This window comes from Natrix helvetica, assembly GCF_964273705.1.
Source record: "Natrix helvetica genome assembly, chromosome: 1".
Taxonomy (NCBI): Eukaryota; Metazoa; Chordata; class Lepidosauria; order Squamata; family Natricidae; genus Natrix; species Natrix helvetica.
Genome location: NC_138548.1, coordinates 172,956,020 through 172,962,233, shown reverse-complemented (window position 1 = coordinate 172,962,233; position 6,214 = coordinate 172,956,020).

The window sequence follows — 6,214 nt, the reverse complement described above, 5'->3', positions numbered from 1 at the left end:
TTAATAAAAAAATAAAATTAAAAACTCTGAAATACCCACAATGGAGGAACAGTTGGTGAAGATGACAGAATTTGCAGATGGCAAAACTGACTTGCCTGATTGGGGAAAGACAACTACATTTGCCAGTGACTGGAAATCCTTTATTGATTTTTTTTTTGTTGCTGAAAATAGTAAAAATGATCTTACAATTCATGGATTTGACAGTTAGAAAAAGTAGAATATTCATAAGTCAACTCACCATGTGACGGAAGTTGATCTTATGATCATTTTTTTACAATGATAATTAAGCAAATTATGTGATTGTAAGTCTGAAATCAGTTTATGCAATGGGCGTTGTTAGCCAAAAAATGGCAACAAAAACCCATTGCAAAACATGATCTTGTGAATGTGGTTCACTGCAATAGGTTGTAAATAAGGGCCAGTTACCAAGTATCTGAAATGCAGTAATGCGACCATGGTGGTGGCACAGCAGTCGTAACTTTGAAGAAGTTTAATAAGTAACTGTTTTTTAATCGGCCGGACGAAAGAGCGAGTGAGGCAGCCTGATCCTCGGTCGCTCGCCCGCCGGACTGCCTCGGCGCCATTCTGGCTACCTCCATCCGGGCGCGCCCAGGAGCTGCGGAGGACGGAGGCAGAAATGTTGTCGGCTCCCGATGATGGCTCCCGATGACGAAGGCACGAAAGGCCCTGCCTCCCCTGCCTCCCCTGACCGCACGTCCCTGGGTGGGGTAGTACTCCATACTGGAGTGCTACAAACCAATCAAATTTCAGAAAATTTGGCCAAGGGATTTATTTTAAAACATGATTTTTTTTAAGAAAATGAAAATAAATCTCTATCAAAAACGATGGAATCATACCTCCCCTCTCAAAAAATCTGTTTAGATTAGAATCTATTGCAAGCAGTCTCTTTCTCCTCTACCTTCTCCACTTCTCAAGAAGAGAAAGTAGACAGAGGTTGTTTTAATTTGTTTAAATATAACATCTCACTCCTGAGCCTTCTCCTTATTTGAGAAAGAACACTAACCACTTTAATAAACAGGTTAAAGGTTAAATAGCACAGCTTGAAAATAAAAAAAGCCAGTCTTAAACATAAATAAGCAAACCAAAGTAGTACAGATTGCATTTCTTCATTCTTATGTGATTTTCTTAACTTTATAAATAAATGAAATGCAGTCGGTTGTCCATAGGTACAACTGCCCAGCAATTTGATCTGTTTTTTTTTTCTTTTCTTTTTGTATGTATCTGCCAGGGGTAAAGCAAGGAACAAGCAACTGTGGCATATTTGCTGACACTTCTGATTACACATACTGGCTGCTGGCTGTAGAAAAATAAAAAGAAGATTGCTGATGCATCCGAACTGCATGAAATATTAACACTGCACAAAATACACCTGCAGATCAATGTCCGACTTGCCCACAGAATAAAAGCCAGCACAATGCATATGCAGCATGTCTCCCATTTACTCACCAGTAGGCAATCCCTTAGCAAAAATTAGCAAAAGAAAAGCCAATAGAGCTGGCAGGCTGGCAAAAATTCATCTGCAGTCTTTATCTGCCCTCTGACCAGAAAACTGCTTTCTTCCTCTGAGGGCTCCAGGCTCATCCAGACCACATTGGTCTAGACCCAACAGGCCCCTACTACTGCAATAAAGACTATAGGTTGGGAGAAGTTTGAGAAGAGAGCAGCACGAAGAGCTCAAAAGAACCAGCACACCTGAATGATGTCTACTTAGAGCATCCACTTTCAAAGAATCTCTGAAAGCACATTTCCCCCCTCGTGCTTGCAACACTCAGAGCAACTGCTTTGAATCTGAAATGTTTTGCACATTTTATAACCTAAGGTTTCATGATCAAATGTGAACCGTGAGTGTAAAGGGTTACTTTAAGTTTTAAAAGCTAAATCTACACTTACTAACCCGTCTCGATTAGGGTGGTTCATGAATTCCACAAAATGTTGCCTTTTTTTTAAATCCACGCTATTTGAAGTGATATTTCTATGGAAAATATGGTAATTGGTTCCAGCTTGATAGTAATAAACAATGACATTTTTCAAAGATACGTTTTTATGTTTCTGATATTATGCTTATAATTTAAATGTATGCTTAACAAAGTCACAATATGATCATAGAAAGCAAAATAAAAATAAAAATATTTACTGCAGACTCAGAGAATTCAACATCTTGTCCTACTTTAGCATTGCTATAATCACATTCATGTCTGTCAAACACATCTGATTTTTTGCTCTAATGCAATAAACCTCTTTTTTAAATTTTCTACTGCTTTCCTGTGATGTAATCTTCCTTTACTCCATTTGGCACATAGAAAAAATAGCAGCAACTACAAACCCAATTGCAACTGCATTGCACACGCTAGCCTCTGGTTAATTGATTTGAACCACCTTAAATAGATATCAATCTACAATTCACACTAAACTGAATAGTGCATTACTTGAATTTGCACTAATCACAAGCTACCTGTACATACTGATATTATTTCTAGGTATCCCTATCTACCCTATGGTTTGCAATGTGGAGAATAAATAAACAAACAAATAAACAAACAATCAAAATTAAATAAACAGTGAATATACAGATAATGCACTACATTAAGAGACATGTGTGGTTGCAACTGTTTTAGTTAGTCTAACTCATACATTCATAAATAAAGAGAGAAAACTATTACAACTCTGATTAAAGTCATGATTCCAAAAACTACAAATATGGATTTCTGCTGCCCTCTTGTGACTATCTAACCTCACATATTATCTACCTGTGAACGTACAATTATATACTTCAGATCCACTACTCTTTCTATCCTACTTTTTCAAAGCTTACTTTTCACTTTCATAGAATGAAAAGGGAAAGACTTTGGCAGCACAATTATGTTAGTAGATACATTATAAACATTATAATAAAGCAGAATAGTACAGACATGTCCCATATTTGATTCCATATTCCATATCTTAATATACAGTTATGGTTGTTGTAGCATAATTTGATGCAATGCAATAGTGCAGCATTATATAATGCAACACATGACTTCATATTTTTCTATTAATTGATAACAAATCAATTTCTGTTATCAAGAAATACTGTACAACTCTTCTGTCTAAATCTCCTATAGAACAACCATGCAAAAAAGTGTGTTTCAAAAAATTATTAACAAGAGGTAGAGTTAATAAAATCACGATGTCATTATCAAAGTAATACATTTTTTAAAGGTTTTCTACATATAATTTCTCTTTCAATTAGATCACTAGGAGTTTATTTTCATTGCCTTCTAGAAAGTATTTTAATAGTATACTAAGACATGGCACCAATTTTTTTTAGGGACTGGACATGTAGTATAATATGTAATTACTTACATACCAGCACATATTATCTACCTGTGAACGTACAATTATATACTTCAGATCTATTAGAGAGATATAATTTAAGAATAGTATAGAAGAATATTCACATCTTAACCAAGAACTATTATATAAAACATGAATGCTAATTTGGGGGGGGGGGGGAGAACTCCTGCTAAAATTAATAGAAATAGGGTCCTTCCCTCTTTCATCTTGCCTGATTATTTCTTATATTTTCTTTTCCCTTTTGTTTCCAGTGACATGTAAATGAGCAGGGGGAGAACAATTTCTATTTCAAACTTTTGTATTTGCATTCTGTGTTCATTGTGTATCTATTAAAACAGATGCACTCTTGGGCCATTCACGTTGTCTTAGCCCAAGCGAGCTCACAGGGTTATTGTGGTAAAAATAAAGGGCTGAAGTATTAGATATGTTCACCTTCTGGAGTTAGGTCATACGTATTGTATTGTATTATATTGTATTGTGTTGTGTTGTATTGTATTGTATTGTATTATATTATATTATATTACACTATAGTATTATTTGTCATCATTATCATCTCAGGGTACTTGATATCAAAAAAGCAAGATGACAAAGTAGCCATCTTATGGCAGATCTCATATGATTACACCAACTATATTTCCTTTTTTGATCCCATTCTCACCTCACAGCAGCCTGAAAAAAAGTGCTGCTCAAATTCATTAAAATAAAACAGTATTTTGTTCATGTCTACATGAAGAAATGAAAGACAGGTGCTGTGGTCTTGCCCAGTTACACATGACTCCTCAAATGTTCTCAGGCACTTGCAGAATATCTAGAAAGCAGAGCAGAAATAGATTCATGCTTTTTACTTCCCTACTTTTCCCTGTTCTCCTTCACTTTTTCTGGTGGAGCAGAAAGTGCCCACCTATGGCTGAATTGATCTGCCGGGCTTCCAATCCCAAGGCACCACTATGTGTACAGCCATTCACTGTACTTATGCCTTTTCAGGTCCTCAAAAGTTGGAGGATGGGGAGATGGCCATTTAAGGAGTCCTGCCTCCCACCACTGCTTGCTAATGATCCACATCCAATGTGGACAACTATGCTTTCTCTACCACGTACCGGCAGCTGCAGTACATTACTTGGCGCCTTTCTGGACAAATCTTATCACACGTACATGACTGTGTCATGAGCTGAATGAATCTCAACAAACCAGCCTTCGATTTCAAACCAACCTGACACTTTTCCTGCATTTGTATTCCGCCAAGCACAAGGCCATGCTGGGTTTCCTGTATGGCAACACTAGTGCATGTCTGGCTTTATTACTGGCTGGTGAAATAAAGTAGAAGACAATGCCCTCTGACCCAGGGAAACTGCAGAATCTTATCAGATCCTTTCCAGATATTTCTTAAGGAAATAGACAATGAGGGTTCGCCCTATTTAGGAAATGTTACTTTTCTTATGTCGGCAATAATCATTTTTTAAATTGTCATTAGATAAGCACTTCTGTACATTTGAATCTATTCTTTCCAAGACTATGCACTTTGCATAATGGGGATATAGCAAGGCAAACACCTTATTCGGCACATTATGTGTATTCTTTCAATTCACGCTGTGATGGCTTGTGTAATTTCAAAATGAAATATATCAGTAATGGCTAACCTTTTTGTTGTTGGCTGCCAAAAATGCAGGTGCATGTGTGCAATAGCGCGTGTGTGTGCCGGCACCCATAATGCAAAGCAGGCACTCACAACGGGCCTACTGGAAGTTCACAAACAATCTGTTTAAGGCTTCTGGAGCCTGGGGAGGGTGAAAAACTTCCAGTAGGCCCATTGGCCCCGTTTTTCTCTCTCCCCAGGCTCCGGAGGCTTTCCTGAAGCCTGGGGAGGGCGAAAATGGCCTTCCCTGGCCTCCGGAAGGCCAAAAATCAGTTGGTTGGCACGCACATGCGCACTGGACCTGACGGCTGGTGTGCGGCAGATATGGCTCTCTGTGCCACCTTGGCACGCATGCCATAGGTTCGCCATCACGGAAATATATTAATTTCAACTATATGAAGTACATTGTTCTGAAGAGTTATTTTTCTATTTTTCTTTTTTACCGACTAAGAAATTCTTTGGGATTCTTAAATATGTAAAGGATTACTCTATAATTTTATGAAAAAGAACGAAGGAGGGAAGGGAGAGAGCGAGGAAAGGAAAGACGAAAGGAAAGGAAAGGAGGAAGGAAGTAAGTTTTGGAAGAAATATCCTTCTGGGTTCAGTTCCAAGTGGGGAAAAAGGCTGCTTGGAAAGATGATTTTAATGGTGGACAGGACCACATGGCTTGAGTCCTGAACAGAAAAGGGGGATCACATGCTTCAAGATGTTGGGTGAAGAAGAAAAAGGGCAGACATGCTGAGAGTCCCTGGGTTTTATGCCCTCTCTGGGCTTTGAACTTGAGCTTGTATTCTGATTGGTTGTCAGACTCCCATGGGGCCCTGCAGAGGGAACTCTGTAGGCTGTGTTTTGAGTCCAGGTTTGGTTGAACATTGTTTCTTCCTAGGTGCCATAGGTGAGATGGGTTAAGGGCTAATACTATCATGCCTTAATCCCATCGCACTGGAGCTGAAGGGGGAGATATTTGTTATGTAGAATAGACTGGCTCAGCCTATAATGGCCCATTGACAAAGGTGGGGGCTATTTAGAGTGAGTCTGTTTCCTGCCTAAAAACATGTTTCTCCATTTCTTATCCTGGGAAATATAATATTTTGCTTTTTCAATTATTTCCTAGGATATTTCATTTTTCTAGAAGGGTGGGTTTTAACTTCCTACAGAAGAAAGGAAGGCAGGCAGGCAGATAATTAGACCATTTTGGTAATGTCTAAAAATAATTTATATTTGAAC